The sequence below is a fragment of the Ornithodoros turicata genome, chromosome 3 (genome assembly GCF_037126465.1).
Source record: "Ornithodoros turicata isolate Travis chromosome 3, ASM3712646v1, whole genome shotgun sequence".
Lineage (NCBI taxonomy): Eukaryota > Metazoa > Arthropoda > Arachnida > Ixodida > Argasidae > Ornithodoros > Ornithodoros turicata.
In genome coordinates this window covers 95,406,916-95,425,629 of record NC_088203.1, presented here as the reverse complement: position 1 = coordinate 95,425,629, position 18,714 = coordinate 95,406,916, and the positions used below count along the sequence as shown (strand labels likewise).

At 43.8% G+C, this 18,714-nt stretch overlaps 1 protein-coding gene and 2 long non-coding RNA genes across 3 annotated transcripts in view; 2 read left to right on the top strand and 1 right to left on the bottom strand.

The window, feature by feature from the left end:
* The first annotated feature begins 3,449 nt into the window (after nt 1-3,449).
* LOC135388865 (insulin-like growth factor 1 receptor) overlaps nt 3,450-18,714 on the top strand; it is a 79,148-nt gene continuing 63,883 nt past the window's right edge. Inside the window, exon 1 of the mRNA XM_064618714.1 lies at nt 3,450-3,793. The gene's annotated coding sequence lies outside the window, so the exon portion shown is untranslated. The remainder of the gene's footprint in view (nt 3,794-18,714) is intronic.
* Nucleotides 14,038-14,600, bottom strand: LOC135387493 (uncharacterized). The gene is made up of 2 exons (XR_010421151.1): nt 14,530-14,600; nt 14,038-14,107 (listed from the first exon to the last, which is right to left on the bottom strand). It is a non-coding gene; the product is annotated as an uncharacterized LOC135387493 (long non-coding RNA).
* LOC135387492 (uncharacterized) lies at nt 15,576-16,973 on the top strand. The gene is made up of 3 exons (XR_010421150.1): nt 15,576-15,662; nt 15,950-16,065; nt 16,633-16,973. It is a non-coding gene; the product is annotated as an uncharacterized LOC135387492 (long non-coding RNA).

Here is an 18,714-nt window from a genome sequence, read left to right as displayed (position 1 = left end):
CCTAGAACAGGTCTTCTTCTTCTTCTACCAATGAGATAATGGCCATGAGCCACTAAGGAAGATTGGCCAGGACGAGAGGGGCGTGAGATGTTTGTTTATGTCTGTGCAGTAATGATGGGGACTAAGGCCAAGTCGGATCCAGGTAACTTATGACATATATGACATGTGATGACTAATGCAGGAACTGGATATGCACGTATGTAGGAATACTTTTTTTCTATAACCACTCAAACTCAATTCTTCTTCTTCCTCCTCCTCGTCCAGTGGCCTTGATCTGCGAGATGGGAGATTGGCCAGGGCTCGTAATATAGAGAACACTAGGGTCCTGAGCAGGGCCGGTGCTAAGGGTGTGCGGGGTGTCCTGAGGCAAAGGCACATCGCGGGGCCTGTTTCACACGATTAAGTGCACACTTGATACTGAAAAAAAAAGTAATCCCCGGTTGAGGGCTTCGTGCGCGGGGCCTATGCAAGCGCGGGGCTTAAGGCGGCCGCCTTGCTCGCCCCCCCCCCCCCTATCGCCGGCCCTGGCTCTGAGTGTATGAAAACACACACACAATCTTCTCCCCAGGGCGTCAGTCGTGACGTTGCCCACCTCTGTGAGGCCGACAACGGCGAACCCTTTCTTCTTCTTCTTCGGCCTACTGAGAATGGCCATTAGCAACAAGGGAGATCGGCCAGGGTTATGGGGTTGTATACCTATACCATGAGATGACGATGACAATCTGGGTGGCGAATGTGATGGTTGAAGTGATGGAGGTGTGAATGTGGGCTACTTAAGTTTGCTTGTTTTGGTTTAGCCCTTTCACCACCACCACCACACAATCTTCTTCTTTGTGCAGCCATGGCATGGTAACTTCGCCAATAATCCTGGCGGTTCCCATGCTACAGGGAGCATCCCAATGAAGTCTACTGAGAGATTCTCGCATGTTTTCTGTGGTGGGTAGTCCTCTTGGACTACCCAAAATCCCAGAGCAAGAGGGTTAGCACACCCCTCCCTCTTTCACCCTCCCCTGGGTGCATCGAGCCGCCACTTCAGAGAAGGCTGACCGCACTTTCCCCCTACATCACCCCCCCCCCTCCCATGGCACCTAGCAACACTCAAAGTTCCAGACGAGTACCCAGTTCCACGTAGAAGCACTGGTGGCACATGTATATTTCGTTGTCATGCTGTATGTAGAGCAAGGAGTCCCGATTCTTTCCCGAATTTGCACCCCAAATTAAAGGTTGCCTCTTTAGCGTGAAACCCGATTTTTACCCAGAAAATTGCCCTCACTGGGACGTCTGTAGGAATGTACACTAACTTGTTTGGCAGCAAATGCAGTTACATCACCGTTTGTGCCAAACCAGTACAGTTCGTTTGAGTAACTGAGCACAGTTTCTCCCCGAATTTGGCATACTGGAAGTTTTTTCATCCGAATTCGCGTGAATTTAGAGCACGTATTTATTTACTCGATTTTTACCCCGCGAAGTTCGAAAAAAATATTTCCCGAAAACTTCAGGCTCTATAAGTAGCGATATATTGCTAGGACAGAGGTGATGTTTAAGTACTGTAGAGCAGTGCATGTTATGAAGCAACAGGTGATTCATATCAGACTGATATTGGTGACAGTAATGATGTATTGCATCTTAAGTGTAGATTATCTAGTACAGACACCTTCCCTTTGCATTAAGTACCACACTTTACCACAAGCTGCCCTAGTATTGTCCTCGTCTGCTATGTCACATTGTGTAGTGACCCCAAGCTTGATCAAGGAGAGATGAAAGAATTTATCACTTTTTTTTCCCCATCGTTAAAAAGAGACGATATTCAACACAACAAACACCCTCCGTGTATTTTGTTGGAGGCAATGGACATGGCGAACTGCAGCGATTATGTCAATAGTCCTCTTCCAGGTCCAATTCAAGGTGATGGGTAGTGATGGCTCCACATAAATAGAACTACAGACAGCTGTTTTGCTGGGCATGGGAAACCCTTGGAGGATGAAGGACCACCAGATATGCATACAGATGCCCATATCAGTTTATTTCGATTATTGTCTGTGCAGTATTTTTTCATTACTTTTGTGTGCATTAATCTGTGCATCCATGCGCATTTGTTTTCTTGAAATTTCCAAACCAAAACGGTGGTCTTGACTATGCCTCAATGCATGTCAGAACGTAACGTGAAAATAAGTTATTGATATTGTAAAACTCCAGACGCGTGGCAAATGAATGTGATATGCTAATGTGAGTAAGCTAATCTTCACAGTAAAATAACTTAAAAATACGAACTGTTCAGCAGGACGTGCACGCTGCATTACGGGATGAAATAACTGGGAACAAAAATATACAATGAAACGATGAAAGATGAAAGTCATTGAAAAGGTTAGCCACCTGTAGGGATCGAACCCACATCTTCTGGATTACCGGTCCAGGGCTCTACCAATTTCTCTCTTGTACAAAAATATAGTCCTAAACATAGGCCAAGTGACCGTTTCTTTTTGGCACGTGTGTTGAAGAAGTTGACTTTGTGTAAGTTAGAAATACAAATAAGCTGTGTTCCGCACAAGTGTAAACAGACAGATGAATGAGACGCAAAACATTCTGTCGTCTCCATTTTTCCCGTGCACGTTTCCCCGTTTTCACGCTCTAAGGACCACCAGTGCCATCTGTACGTAAATACACGCACTTCTATACTGTGTGCGTATTAGGTATGGAACGTGCTATAGAATCAGTGCTGCACGTTTGTGCACTTTATAAAAACGAGAGAAAAATGGAAATTGTGCAACTTTTTCCTGCCCTGTGATTTGGCCACGTAAGCGATACACAAACAATCATTGTAACAGCTAGCGGTATACTTTTTCTATTTAGTTTCGGTTTCGCGTTACTGCATGCTATCCTCAAGTAACAGCTTCCAAGGCAGCGTAAACTGTATATGCAGATAAGTGTGAACATGCAGCACAAAATACTGGTGTTATCAAGGCGAAGCACTCTGTCAATCTCGAGGCCCCGATAGCCTTGACAAATTGCTGCATTCATTATGCTTTCACGGTGTCCTTCATGCTCAATATAGAACTATTATCAACATACTGCTGCTCATCTTGGTACAACACAGACAAGGGGACGCCGTGTCAATAGATTACAACGGGAAACAGTATTGAACACTCATTATGCGGTGACAAACACACACGAGCACGCCATTTTGAAGCATTAGTGTAGCGATAGAACGTCACCTATTTACGAAATGAGACAGTTTGCTTACGAGTAAGTAAAAAGATGTATTAGTACTCAGAAAAACGAATAGTACTTTATTTCTTTCCAGAAGAGCTTCAAAAGTTACATTGCGATACACCTTTAGAATATTCGAACCATTCGAACAGCGTACAGAGCGAGGCCTCGTCTGGCAACCAACGCGAGTTGTTTACATCTTCGCGCGACCATTCCCCTACGCGGCGACTTTCCCCCCCTCCACTCGTGACACTTGGACTCGACCTTTTTCTGGCCAATCAACGACTACTGTTATTTGGTCTAGGCGCTATGTACGGAAATGATTGATCAACTGGTATGAATGTGGTGGCTTGTGTCTGTTTCTGGAGTTGATAAAGGTCTTGTGAGTGTTTACGGCCAACGAAAATCAGCACCGGTCATGCTACAAAGCGTTGCTGGATAACGTGAGCCTTGTCAGGATGTACTGTGTGTTGTACCCCATCACGGAGTTCACAGTTCTTCATGCGTGCCACGTTCATGTTTCAAGGCATAGAGTCTAAAGGTGCATCGTAATAATTATTTCCCAGCAAATCGGCGAGACAGAGCGGTAAGTATGCTCGTCTGCTACTTACAGGGTGTTTAATCGGGTGCATGCTACGAGTGTTAGCGGCATGCGGCGCGTACTACGCTTCGGATCTGGATTGCTCTCCCCTTGTTTACTATCCTCGATTGGCAAAATGGGATCATCAACCAAAAAACCGCTCGCAGAGAGGTAGGGGCGCGCTCACACCAAAACACAGGGCATGCTTCTTCTTTTTATCCGATAGTCACCGGACAGTTAAAGTGAGATCTGTCGACGTAGACTGTCACGCAAATCTGTTGTGAGAACGCGTGTCCTCCTCGCATCGTGTGCGTGTTCTGATACCGTTTTTGCACGCAAATGAGTCTAATCTACTGCGATTGGAAGCAACTCCGGTCTGCAGGCGAGCATTCTCAAACGCAGGACGCCATTGTTTCTCAGTGGAGGAACAAATAGATGTGTCGCCGCCAGCAGATAAACAAACAAGTTCACTTTTTTTTTCCTCCGAATAACACGGACAGCATTAGGCCTAGAGGCGCGGGCCACGTTTGCGTCAGTCTATGCTTTCTCTACGCGATCTTTTGTGTCAGTTCTCCCCATAGGTGTACACGCTGTTAGGCGAGTGAACCTTTGAGCTTTGATATTTTGGAGCCGGGGGTTGCGTTTCAGTCTAGACATCCGGCATCCATGGGAATAGCAGCAGGCGGCGGCGGCGGCCGCCGCTCGTGTTTGTGCGTCCCACATTGTTTTTACCGGCTTCCTCAGGACACTGGAATGCTCCGAGTAAACAGAGCTAATAATCGTGGCGGCTGAATAACAAACGGCTGATGACGCCTTCGTGACGCATTCCAAGTGTCCTGTTGACTGTCTCTCGACTCTCTCTGAGTGTCGTGTGACCGTGGGTCGCCGCCCATTGTACTTGCGGGCCTTTCTGCTTCTGTGAGCCGACTTTGAAGCATGGGTTCGGCCGATACCCCAGGTGGCTGTCGGTCGCCGTTGTTGTTTGCGCCGATGAGTGGTGCGCGTTCAGCGGCCTCCCTCCTTCTTGGGATCCGGCTGAAGTCAACATTCCTGGCGCGGTCTAAAGAGGTTAACGGTGATGACCCGGCAGTTGCGACGAGAGGCTAGTTTTTTGGTCTCGTGGCTTCTTTTATGGGGAGGACATTTATTTTTCTAAACATTTTGTGGGGATTGTATTACGCGTAGAAACCATCTCCCTCTCTCTCTTTTTTTTTGTTTTTTGTTTGCTCAGAATGGAGTTGTGGAGACAGGAGTTTTACGAGAATAGTAATATTTTTATAGCCTATAGGTCAGCTTAGAGGTGTTTGTGATAGGAATACCTGAACTTTGCAAATAAACGTGAAAATAAGCATAAGAAACCGGTGTTTATTCGTCAATCAACAGTCAGATTTTATGAAACTGTGAAATTGACGCATAAAATAAATAGATACAAGTAAAGAGACAAAACAATAAAGACAACATGAAGCGCTTAGCCCAGAAAGCAGCAGTTCAGATACCTCCCCTTGAAATTTCTGAGTACAGTATGTTGTCTACACCAGGGCACTAAACAGAACACTGATGACAGCAGCAGCAGCAAAAAAAAAAAAAAAAAGTTTATTGCTAGTTTCGACGCGGCTTTATCTAGAAATGGTATAGTATTAAGGTGTGGAGCAGAGATATTGCGCACAAGGATGAGCTGGATCACATTCCAGAGAGAGAGAGGGGGGAGAGAGAGATATGAGGGTCACTTTTGAGTCAGACCATGGCAGTCTCTGAGAATCTCCCTGGAGGCAGGATGAATACCATGAAATGTCATTACACTGAGTCAAGGACTACAAACTGGATTCCTGCCTTGAGCTGGGAATGAAGTCATTTTGAAGCGTGGGAGTTTACGCGAGAGCGTATTTCAAGCCTCCCGCTGGTATCCTGAAACGGAATTGATAGTACTGGTGGGACTGGCTAAAATTAGCCGAACTTGCAAACGAAGGACAGCGAAGGAAAATATTTCTGCGAAATTGGATTGTACTTGGGCACCCACATATTATATGGGGGCAAAAGTTTATTGTATGCCTTATATGCTTTTAGTCGGATATTTTATTAGCGTACTTTAATATAAGCTGTGTTTTTTTCGTGGCATATAAGCAACCGAAAGAAATGCGCGTTTATTGTTAATAGCAGAGCTACGCAGGTAGTGATGAAGAAGAGGCAGATTACAGATGCCTTTTTTTTCTGGAGTCCGTCATACACAGAGAAACACGCAGTGAACAAAAAAAAAAAAAAGACAGTGAGTGCAGTGTTCGTGGCCGGAATTGAACCCACACCTTTACCTGGTCAGGAGGAATAAGCCAGCCCGGGCTAACTTCTCCTTAGCCCCACAACAAACAAACAATGTGCCACTACGGCGACATCGAGCTCTCGTAAACATGCCAAGGCCTCGTTCAGGAAGACTCGGGGACACATTGACGAGAAGCGCTACGTGGGATGTGCGTAACGGTAGCACACCTGACGGACAGTCGGAGAGGTGCTGGGTTCGATCCAGGCGTTGGAGGGTCACAAATGTTGCGTTTGCCTTAAAGGGGTCGACACATTCGCGCCAAGTTGTGTAGGATAGATATACAACAACACGGTTATTTGAATAGATGTGAGCCTGCCTTCCAAGTTTTGCAGCAAAGGGAGTAATAGACGCGTAAAAAAAAACAAAAAAAAAACGGCCGGGCGAATGCAGAGACAGATCCAGCTCGGAGGTCACTGTAGGCGTCTCCGCCAATGAGGCAACGCGGGAGCGGTTACGTGCTTAGGACAACCAATGGGAATGGGCCGTAGCTGTCGTTTCTCTGACGTGAGAGCTTGACGCGTACATGTCATTGAGGGTTCGTATCTAGCCAAGTGCGGCACGTAGAAAAGTAATTGCTTTTTCTTCAATCAATTAACACTCTCTCGCGCAGAATGTATGTTCTGAATTAATGTCAATGTAATAATAATAATAATAACAACAACAATACACATCTATGAAAGTCTCGCAATGTTCTTCATTCAGCCTCTGCTGTTTACGTTAAATACCCCTTTCGTTGCTCTTGCGGTTTGTTCTTTCGTTTTTATTCCGTGTTAGCGCCGCGAAGCAACTGTGGCTATGAGCGGCGTACAGACGTGGACAGATGGAGAGAGGAAAGCAGGAAGGAGTGGGGGGATAAGGGGGTTAGTATGCGTCCTGGGCCTACTTTAAGGGGAACTGCGCCGACATTCGTGTGCGAAGTCTTCGGAAAACCTAGGGAAAACCTCACACAGCACAGCCGGTGGTAGGATTCGAACCCGCCTACCTTCCAGTATTCAGCACGTCCTTGGGTACCACCAACGACCGGGACGCCTTAACCCACCCGGCCATGCTACTGGTATTTGGTTTGTTAGCGTGGATTGAGCGTAAATTATCAGTTATTATTACGCGTCTTGTGGCACGCCTAATTAGTTAGTGAAGCATCAAAAAAGAAAAAACTGCGCTGCAGAGTGTGGCCGATATTGCGACAAATGCGGCGACCATTAAGCATTGCAGCTGAAGGGCTTGAGCTATCCTTGCGGAACGAGGACGAATGTCCGCCGCGGGATGACAAAGTAGGACAGCTAATGACATTTTGCTATTCTCACGTATCCCTCACGAGAGCCCATGCGAAATCACGGGGGCCTGCATTAATGGTGGTGCCAGTTCGCGCAGCGCCTTCGAAAGCTTCTAAGCGAACTCAAGGATCGCGCAGCAAGAATTACAATTACGAGACCCGTGTATCCGCATAACCTGCCTTTGTAAACAATGAGTGATATTAAACGGTAGGCGCAACTTATTTATTTACACATGGTAACCAGACTATCGTGCAGGAGACTGCACTTCTTCGGGGCTGCACTTCCTGAAGAAGTGCAGTCTCGTGCACGAAAGTCTTGTTACCATGTGTAAATAAATAAGTTGCTCCTACCGTCTAATATTACTCTTTGATCTACTCATCACCGGCAACTTGACATCGCCTTTTTTTTTTTTTTTTTTGTAAAAGTGAGCGACATATATGCGTGTGTGTGTTCAGCTTGGAATAGAAATGGGAAGCATTTGCAGGGACGGCGTGGGGATTTACACTCACTCTGTCCTTTAGGATTTCGGTCATCACTGCGGCTTTCACCAAATGAGGTGCTCCTGCAGATGACGTCACGCGCAGTCTTTGAGCCACGTGACTCGGGAAAACATGGGGATGCGTCACAGGCGTCATACTGTGGCCGAATGAGGCAACGGCGTGTGTTCTTCAAATTGCCTCCGGGAATTGCACGCATACCGCAACAACTCACGGCGTATGCCCTCCTACTGTGACTCCAGTGTGGTTTCCCATGTCACTTGACCAAACGTGACGTCACTGCACGGGCCTCATTACCGCGAGCGCAGGGGTGGAGCAGTCTTGGGTAGTAACTACAAAGTTACAAGTAACTTTAACTAGTTACACTTTGCCGTAACTAGTTACGGTAACTAATACTTTCCTAAAAAAGTAACTTGTGTAACTGCCGCTTTTGGGTAAACTAACTGTAAGATGTAACTATAACCAAGTTACTCAGGTATGGCAATATTTTCGTCAGCTCCATTCCGTCGTCTTGTAGAGGCTTCAAGTATACACATACGTCTTTCTCAAACGGGATTTTTTTTTTTTTTTTTTGCCATTAAGACTCAAATTGTCATCAGCATCACCACCAACCAGGAATTCCATAAATTTTGTCATCTCGTACACAGCCAGGATGACCTGAGACTAACTAACTCTCACCGAGCTGTTAGGGAATCCTCCGTTTATAAAACGGTATAACTGTGTGAGGACAGTACAAGTGCTAAACAAAGTTTTCGATGGTTACATTTATTCGGCTTTTTTTTTTCGACGAAGGTAACTGTAAAGAAACTAAGTTACTTCGACCTGGTAACTGTAGCTGTAACTATAGTTACATCTCAGAAAGAGTTATGTAACTCGGTTAGTATTTTTGAGGTAACGTTTTTTTTATTTTTTACGGAACGTAACAATTTTTGACGTTGACGTGCTAACTGTAACTGTAACTTAGTTACGTTTCTTGAGTAAATTACCCATGACCAGCCGGTACAGTATCGTCTGTGAGACATCCTAATCATCATCATCAAAATGTTTTTAATTCAGTGTTACCGCCGCGAAGCAACTGTGGCCATCAGCGGCGTAGAGACGTGGACAGATGGAGAGAGGACAGCAGGAAGGAGTGGGTGCGGGGGGGGGGTAGTATGCGGTCGTGTGCAAGCACCAGCGCATGTGTTTTAGTCAGCCAGGTTATGTTTATTTCCCTTAACGACTTAAATTTTTGGAAATCATATAACAATACGAGTTTTCGTGTTGTTTTTCTAGGGGAAAGGAAGCATGTGGCTCAATGTTTCCGTAAACTGCGCCGATCTTGCCGACTGCTTACGTAATTTCTTTATTAAAACTGAGCTCCAGGCATGTTATCCGAACCCATCGAGTAACTCCGACATCGGTACTAAAGAGCCTCTTATTTCAGACAACTCTTCTCTGCTTTTTATCGCTCGTTATTATTTATTCCACTTGTAGCTCACTTTCTCCGAAAAATATATCGGTAACTGCACATTTAGGTTTTATTAATTACATCGATTAGCCGATACTAGTATTATATATTAATAATTAATAATACCTGTTAATCGTGACATTAAGAAAATAACTAAACCGAATATTATTATAACCATTATTATGAATCGCACAAAATGAATTAATAGTAAATATGCGAGGCTTTGAGAGCTCTATAATTCGTATTCTATTGTGCTAACGAGCAGCCACTCGCAGTTTGTGGATGAGTCTATACAGAACCATGGTTTTGTGATTTTGACACTACAAAGCCTGTAGCGTTCTGTATCATGCTCAGCGGAGCATGGTGGAGCAGTGCCGAAACTTGTACCCGTCAAACGGTAAACTTACCGCACTTTGCAAAAAAAAAGTGTAGAGTAGAGACGGGACGGCGAGGCACTGGGGCCACGCTTTCGTATCTTTCCTGTGTGTAGTGCAACAATAACACTTAAAAACACGAGATATTTGAGCATAACTTAGAGATAAAGGCCCACCTACTTCCTGTACACATGTTGATTCTGGCAACCTCTTAAACTTGTACAGATAGCTGACTAGCATCGTCGGGAGTTTCTGGAAAATAACTGACGCGCCAAGCGTTTCGGCCGTGCACAAATACTTGTGGAGAAGTCTGTGTCCACTGATCGGGCGAAGGGAAAGTTACTCGCGTCTATCACGTGATTAAGCTACTTAAAACTGTGACGCATACCTTAATTTTGATTAAAGTGGGGCAGCTGATCAAAAAGGTTCTGGTTTTTGGTCAGCTGCTAGCTGGCTAGCTAGCTATCTTCCCTCGGACACACAAGCTAACTACGTTGCTGCCTAGTAACGATTGGGAGTAGATTTACGTTGCTGCGTCATCTCTCTCTCTCTCGCCCTTTTCTTCTTTGTCTCGCTCCCGGATTGAACTAAGGGTTTCATTGTGAAAGGAGCGTGGCGGAAAGCACCAGTGTATATATATATTTCCATGAGTATCTATATATATATATTTTGCAGCGAATTTGATTATATTTGCTATCAAGTTCCCTTTTTAAATCCCTTTTGTACCTGGCCCTCATTTCCGTTGGAAATAAAACCAAATCAAATGAAAATGAAATGAAGTTACCTCACTTTAAATTTAACTTTTTTTTTTCTTTTGCGTTAGAACAAATCACTCTCACATCCTCTTCCTGTTTTTGTACTCTTTGTTCTTTATTTTTACTTTTTTACGATGTGAAACTTGAGGGCAAAGGGGAATAATTGACAGTCATGGTTCTCTCTCTCTCTCTTTATATTTTATTACGAGCAGAAACAACTTACCTGTAGCAATACCTCACTCCAGTACAGTTTGTTCAGTCGTATTGTATACTATTCGAAGTATTGTAGTAGTGTGTGACAGGTAAACGAAAGTGAATACTCGGTGTTCAGTTGAGTATTTCCTTTAGTTACTCGATGTTTGCTTGGCTTGCTCGTAGATCCTCGTACAGGACAAGATGTCGTGTTTTCATCCAGTTCTTTTAGAAACAGCAGGGGCTTGGCACTCACTCTGTTAATCGGTACCGTTCACACATTTTATCCATTTGTCTCGATTAGAATATTCTGGCAATCTGGGACCGTCTAGACCCGCACTGTTTTCTTCTTACGTTAGAACGTCACGTTGTTTCGTTATCAGTGACAAGTACTCCCGGATGTTTATTTTTGCAGTTTGTGTCACCTGCTCTTCGTTACTGCATACACTGGAACTGTACAGGACGTTCACTTCGTGAATTCCTTCGGTGCTTTCTGACAGTACGTCCAGACAATAGGCAGAAAAAAAAGGGGAACGAAAAACTTGTTCATCAGAAAAAGCGCTCTTGGAAGGACAAGGAACGAAGGAACACACACAAGGGTTTTCAGTTTTTTATTTTTCAAAATTTGTATTGTGTTAAGGAAGGACAACATTCTACAGAAAAGAGACTCCAAGGACAGTCTCAGTAGCCAAGATCGTGCTAAAGACTGGGAGGTGGTGTGTTCAAATCCTACCACCGGCTGTGCTGTCTCAGGTTTCCCCTGGGTTTCCCGAAGACTTTCCGAACGAATGTCGGCACAGGTCCCCCTGAAGTCGGCCCAGGGCGCATACTAACCCCCCTGTCCCCCACTCCTTCCTGCTGTCCTCTCTCCATCCATCCACATATGTACGACGCTCATAGCCACAGTTGCTTCGCGGCGCTAACACGAATAAACAAAATAATGACAGATAGATATAGTCTGGTGCGGATAACAAAACAATACTAAAAAATAATGAGAGAAGAAAACAAAATTATACCGTGAAAGAATATAGCGTTCTAGCCTGAGAAATGAACAACACAATAAGCACATCGAAGAAACATACAGACAAGCAGATCAACAAATAATAACAGACATAGACGGTGTGATTCATGACTATGATAGGATCAAATTGGAGGCCCAAATACAGGTTTCAATGGATGAATCTGGAACATTGTGCAACGTTTGTAGGATTAACGTGTATAAGACAAAGCGATACAGATAACACTACATGTTCTGCAGGTAGTGGTTATTAGATTTAATCTTGAATGGAGAATGGGTGTTGATTTGCCGCAGATCAATTGGAAAATCCCGCGTCTTTCCAAGAGCGCTTTTTCTTATAAGATACACTGGCTTGACATAACTTGACGAAACCAAACATTAAAAGTCCGACATTTCGATGCCCATACACGGACATCATCATCGGCACGTGACAGGAAACGTTGTCCGGGTCCTGTGAAAGGAGGACACCGAAATAGGAATCCTTCGAAATCCTAACGGTATTGATACGCCTGTAACATTGAGGGAGAGGCCCCATGTGGCCGTTGGATGCATTAATCTCGGAATGAATGTGCCAGGATTCCGGAAATTTTCTCACACGCCATCTGTGTTCGCGTGCCAAGGCCGTAACATTATCGAAGCTAAAAGAATGTCCTGGTTTTGGGACGTGTTTAACCAGTTCAGTACGGCGAGTTTTCGCCGGTGGCTGCATGGTTTTTTTGTTTTGTCGAGCAAAGAACATGTCCTCTGGCCTTCCCAAGCAGCACAACATGTTGGCACAACATTGGGCCAATAATCGCAATGTCGGCCCAATATTTGTCCAAGATTGGACCAATATCGAGCCGGTATTGCCAATATTGGCCCAATATTGGGCCAACCTGTTGTGCTGTTGGGAGGCCGTGCTGTAGACTGAGAGTTGGTGGGTTTGAATCCTACCAACGCCTGTGCTGTCCCTGGTTTCCCGAAGTTTCCTGGTTTTACCTAGACTTTCCCTGGGTTTTCTGGCAGATTTTCCAGACGAATGTGGAGTCACAGTTCCCCCCCTGAAGTCGGCCCGGGACACATACTAACCCCTCCCCCCGTCTCCCCCTTTCCTTCCTGCTGTCCTCTTTCCATCTGTTCACGCCTGTACGCTGTTCATAGCCACAGTTGCTTCGCGGTGCTAACATGGAATAGTTCCTCATCACACGCTTGAGTGAGGCTGATGCATGCGCGAACTAATTAGGGTCAACTTCTGAACTCCCGGAGCCCCAGTCCATTATTGCTAGTTAGGCCATTCGGATTTCATATTACAACTTACCCAGACTATACTTTTGCTAGTGGCCTCATCTGGTGTTTGCGGGCGCATCCGAACAGGAATTTGACGAAATTGCTAGACAGTTTTGACTTCGTTATGGCATCTAAGAAGATGATAGATCGTTCGTTTCTACAGGGTGTCTCGCGTGACGTGTCAATAAATTTTATTTGAAGAGAGCAATAAAAGAAAAAAAAACGACCGCTACTTTTCTGCTACTTGAGTTACAAACAGGTGCTACATCAAAAGTATCACCTGTTTGTAACTCAAGTAGCAGAAAAGTAACGGTCGTTTTTTTCTTTTATTGCTCTTTTTAAATAAAATTTATTGACACGTTACATGAGACACCCTGAATATGAGGGCTATATCTCTGTGTCTGAGCATGTGTGTCAATAATAGAAGTATGTTTTTCCATTTCTTTTCGAATAATTGCCATACTAAGGAGTTAGAAGTCCACTCGATTCATTGTTATTGCCGGTGCTGCTTCCACATTTCGACGTAAGCTCAAACGAGAACAATGTTGTGTATCCGTTCCCATAGGAATGCGTAGATTAGGGGGTGATTAAATACCATGCATCTGTCTTTACGTTGTTGTGCGTAAGGACGATTGTATCTCATTACGGCCGAAGTCTCATTACGGCCGATGTCTCAATACGGCCGAAAGTCTCAATACGGCCGATAATCCTTTAATCCCCAAGTGTCTCATTACGGCCAAAGTCTCAATACGGCCGAAGGCAGTCTCATTACGGCCGAAGATGTCTCATAACGGCCAAATGTCAAAATGTGTATTGTAACCTGCATTGATATGCAATGTCGCAGCCAGGTATGGATATATATTCAGCAGGGTATAAGCCATGCACTGTGCCCTTATCATATTTATATACACATATTGCGAGACAAACGGTATGTTATCATACCACAGCACAATGCAACATATTGTGTAATGTGTACTCCCACAAGGTAGTGTAGGCTGTGAAGCAGGCTACTATGTGGAGTTAGCTACTTGTAGAGAGCTAGATGAATATTGGCTTTGTTGTGACGCTTTTGGAGCCATCCTACAGTCATTGGCCATGACAGAGCACCTATCTCAGTCGATGTCAGTTTATTTCCATTCGCCTTACAATGATACAATTCTTGCTTCTGGAATGAGTAAACCTGCAAGAAGCGATGAGCAACCATGAATAGGCTAGAATATTAAAAACAACAACAACAAGCATTTGTCTCTACATGGCTCGTTTTAATGTGCACAAGCTGCACACGTGTTGATACGTGTCTGCCATTTCATACAAGGTTAACATAAATATTCATTTATACAAAAGAATGACAAGCCTTAAAAATGTGACTTCCTGGTAAACACAGAGCATGACCATGATATGAATATAGGTTCAGTAGTTCATTCCCTTAATGGAAACATGTGAATATCAAATAGTAATACATTACAATTCATGAAATGATGCATGCATAACTTTCCATTTCTGGTTTCTTTTTTATAAAAGTAGTGCACGAATTAACATTCGTGCACTACTACAAAATTTCTCACTTCACAACAGAACCTTATGATGATCTTAACAGCTCACCTCTTCGCCAGGACTCCCTGGGCAGCAACATCCTATTAGCCATGTTGTTGTTTTTCTTTTTCGGAATCCTTCGTGCAGCCCACGATGGTGCTGCCACATACCATGCCTGGAATGGAAAACCAGCTATAAATAACAATGTATTTGAATGACTTCCTCTTGAAGTATTTATTCTAATCAGATATGCTTTGTGCCTACTATGGTGCGCGAAGGCACATAAGTACAACATTTGCAGACGTTCGACGTAAGCAGTTCTTGGAGATCAATTCAAGTACGCCGACTTGCGCTTTTATTTTTGAAGAAATACGACGACAAATTTTAACAAATGAAATATGGCTCACAATGATACTAGTAAATGCTGCTCTACGGTGATGCATTATCGGTATCTTATCGTCTTCGAATAAATTTGTTGTTCCTAAACGCGCAACCAACTAGAAACTGCGCAAACCTACGAACGGATACCGAGTTACATCTATTACAGGCACTTCAGCTGTTTTGATTAATTTAAATTACTCTTATGAGAATCCAACTATGTGTGGACAGCACACTACTAAGACAGGCAATCTACGAAAGCATTACTCACCAGAATTCCTGCTTGACTTGGTCTTGGTCAACACTGCGCGATATACGTTGGGGCTGTGGCGATTCATTCAACTCGATTTTTACCGGAACAACAGGCGCTGCTCGAAAGACAACGACGGAAAATAGAGAGCCGCTATAAAGTCCGCTAATTTGCACATTACAGCACTACAAAGCGATATATGAACAAGTCGTAAACAGCAACCGCTCGCTCACACACACAAGAAACGAGGTACCCAACGTTGCTAGACACCATCCGAACTCCGAAGTGAGAGTAGCAAAACAACAAGATATCAAAACACGAAAGGAAGAGTACTGATCCCCCCTCCTTCTATAGCATGCAAAACGTGATTTGCGCTGAGATGAACATATATGTTCATGACGCGAGTAATTTTCACTTTTCACTGATCCAAAGGAGGTCACGTGGGATTGCTCGACGCTTGCGAAATTGCGAAATTAACAATGAAAATGGCGAAACGAAACTTGTGAATCGTGCATTTGCTCTTCATGGTAGCTGCCAAAAAATCGAATCAAACTTATGGGACACTGGATTACAGGTATGTTGGCATCTTTTTCATTCCTGCCTATCATTACACTATACGTGAATACATGGTGTCATGTCTCACGATGCTGGGGAAGTAGTTGCATGGGGAAGTGTGCATGGTTCTAGACTTTTAATTCTTGATCGCGTAATCGAAATATCGGCACCTCTCGCATTGTGGCTTGCATGTGACCAACCAAGTGCTGTTCCCTTACTAGCGCTTCCTACAAACGACAAAACGAAACATGTGGGAATGTATATTTTTGATTACTCATATGTAACAAGAAAATGTATCGTTTTCAGGTTGCTGCCACTACTCCATGTGCCCGCAATTGTCTTGCGTGTATGATTACACTAACGGCGTCGCCCACCACGGCGGAAGTGTTTTGCGTACACGCGTTTCAGCATGAAGCCTGCAGGTAACATCTGATGTTTACCCTTCGGATATTCTGAATTTACATATTGTCGCTTAGAGGAATTCCGAATGCCCAGAGTTACACACACTTTTAACATTGTGACATCAGTGCAGTGGCATAAGCTCTAATGTAGTGCCCCACGAAAATGAACAAGGGGTAGTGGTTTATCCAGAATCCCAAGCACGAGAAGGGTGTTGGAAAAAATTGTTGGAATAGTTACGTCATTACAGCTTAACATATCATTACAGACGTATCTGAAGCTGAAATCGCAAGGGCACCCCCTGTAGGGGGTGCACAGGCAAAAAAGTTAGGGGGGGTCTTGATAAACCACTGACGAGTAGGACTCCTCCACCCCATGTCAAGCCTCATAAAACACCTCCTGAAATAGTTTCCTGGCTATGCAGCTGCATTATTATGACGTAATTGTCATTGTTGTCCATAATTCTTGAATATGTTTTGAATATATGAAAAAAAAAAAGTCTGCTTGACAGCATATGCCTTATAGTCATCATCAAACAAGAGCATATGTCATTTTGTTCAGTGACTTATGTACTTTTTTGTAAATTTCAGGTGGACGTAAATTGTAGAAGGCAGCTAGTGGGGGAGAAGATCATGGTCATAGGTCATGCGACTCCTGGAGCTCCCAGTGGGCTCCCTTGTGGAGTACTTTTCAGAACACACACACATACAGTTTGCTCACAGAACCAACGAGTAGGATGTTGCTTGAATACTGAGAGAAAATGGCGTAACACATACAAATATCGTGTGACACATATGACAATAAAAACATTTTTCACGAGGGATGCATGAAACACTGTCGCAATATTGTGTGCATGAACCATTGTGTGTGACACAAGCCGTGGGGGCACACCGCCTCGGACACATTTTGGGAAGCATAAAACACAGTATATACAGAGCTACTATGGTGGATGCTTCTTTTTTCTTTTTGGCCGTTAGGAGACATCTTCGGCCGTATTGAGACTTTGGCCGTAACGAGACACTTGGGGATTAAAGGATTTTCGGCCGTAATGAGACTTTCGGCCGTAATGAGACTTCGGCCGTAATGAGACTCGGGCCGTAATGAGATGTTACCGTAAGGACCATCCTTTGTAAAGTCGGCGGAGCTCTTCGGAAGCTCCACGGTACGTTTGAAAAGAAATTAGTTTTGCTGTTACAGCAATTACGTCTCCTTCAAAGGCTGAACCCGCCGACGAGTTATAAGAGGTTGTTATCAGATATGTGCAGAGGCTCTACACAACAGTTCATTCAGCAAAGAGTAGTAGACTACCAAGATTGAAAGGAACAAAAAAAAAAAAAAAAACGACTTCATATGAACAACAGGTTTATGATTGACGTAAGCACTGTCATTTTTGGTGGATTCAGAGGAGTGTGTGAACAAAATGAAGGCGGCAAAGTGCTCTTTTGAAAGTAAAGAAGGCATAATTAACAAAGTTTGTCTAGGCTGCTGTGGCAGGAGCAGCTGACCGTGACAGGTCAAACATAGAGAGTATCGTTATATACGGTGCCGTGAGTAACGCCTAACTTTTGTCAAAGATTCCCAAGAAGCGTTGGAGGAGCATCACTCATTATAGCAGGACGCGGTGTGTACTGGTGAGAATGACGGAGATGCCAAATGTGGCACCAGCTAATTTTATTTGTTAATCCCATTGGCTTATAAGATGATAAGCTTATAAGCCAATATAGAATATAGAAGGACACAAATCAAATGTGTTTTGCGGCAGAGTTGTACGTAACGCGTTACTAGTAATTGCGTTACTAGTAATCAATTACTTTTTTCAGTAATTTTTAACGTAATCAATTATGTTTGTGAGCAAGTAATTTTCCATGTAATCTGATTACAATTTTCGGTAATCAATTACTGAGTAATCGATTACTTTTTTAACTTTCTGTCAACAATGGCAACCCTATTCCAAGCCAATCTGTACTTCTGTAAGTTCTGTTCCACAACGAGTTCGACTGAAGCAATGACGTAGAGGTCACTGTGACGGCAGTCTGTAGTTCACACGTGTTCCATGCATGCCACAGTAATATGATAATCCATTACAACCGCGATCTACTGGAGCAACAGTAAAATAGGTGACTGCATTGATACATTGTGTGGGCTGTATATAGCAATAGTAACAAAACGACGCGCGTGTTTCGACGTGGATGCTTCGATGTTGTTTTAAGTGTGTATATAAATATGTAATAAACGCGTGTATGTGTTTTATAGGTTGCTTTCAAATGTATTTGTGAATTTCACTTATCATGTACGTTGGTGTCTCATATTAGAATTCGCAGCAAGATCTGCATGGTTGCATTCACCGCAAGCTTGTTGGCTTTGGTATGGCTCACAATTTAAAAGTAATGGTAAAAGTAACGCATTACATTTTTTATCGGTAACGTATTACATTAGTAATGAAGTAATTTGTAACGGTCAAAGCTCAAAACTCAAAGCTCTTCTGACATTTCTGGACACCATCGGACTTCGATCGTTATTGTAAAGGGGCTCGTTATTTTATTCCCCCCATTCCACCAAGCACTGGGGTAGAGTATCGCCTGTTGCGATGAAACTCCCCACTCTCCAAGGCCGAAAATAAAGTTGTTGTTGTTGTAACGGTAAAGAATTACTTTTTGCGCAGTAGTAACAGT